We start from the raw sequence: 421 nt of genomic DNA on the forward strand, positions 1-421 counted from the left end.
AATCATGTTCCCATTATGGTCCTTCTACACTCAAACGTGCATGTAAGCATCAGCAACGCTGGACCATAGAATAAAAGGAGGTAGAGATTCTACACTCAGGACATACTTATCCCGATAAATCATGCTTCATGTTCCATTTTTATGGCTTACAACGCAATGAGGAGTCAAGAAAGGAAGCCCTTCCCAAATTTACTATAACCCGCACTAAAAAAAAAAACTAGAAGCAATTATAAGTGAAAGGTTGGACCTGGCATAGATTTAGATTCCAGAGAAACAAACTGAATTACTAAGAAATTGGAACCTCTTTGTGTACGCTGATGAATAAAGTGGTTTTCCCACAAAGCAAGTTAGGCTCTACTCGGTAATCTCCGCCAGCCCGCCCATGCGCAACCAGTTACCTCTGACCCCCCCCCCCCCCCCT

The sequence above is a fragment of the Engystomops pustulosus genome, chromosome 5 (genome assembly GCF_040894005.1).
Source record: "Engystomops pustulosus chromosome 5, aEngPut4.maternal, whole genome shotgun sequence".
Lineage (NCBI taxonomy): Eukaryota > Metazoa > Chordata > Amphibia > Anura > Leptodactylidae > Engystomops > Engystomops pustulosus.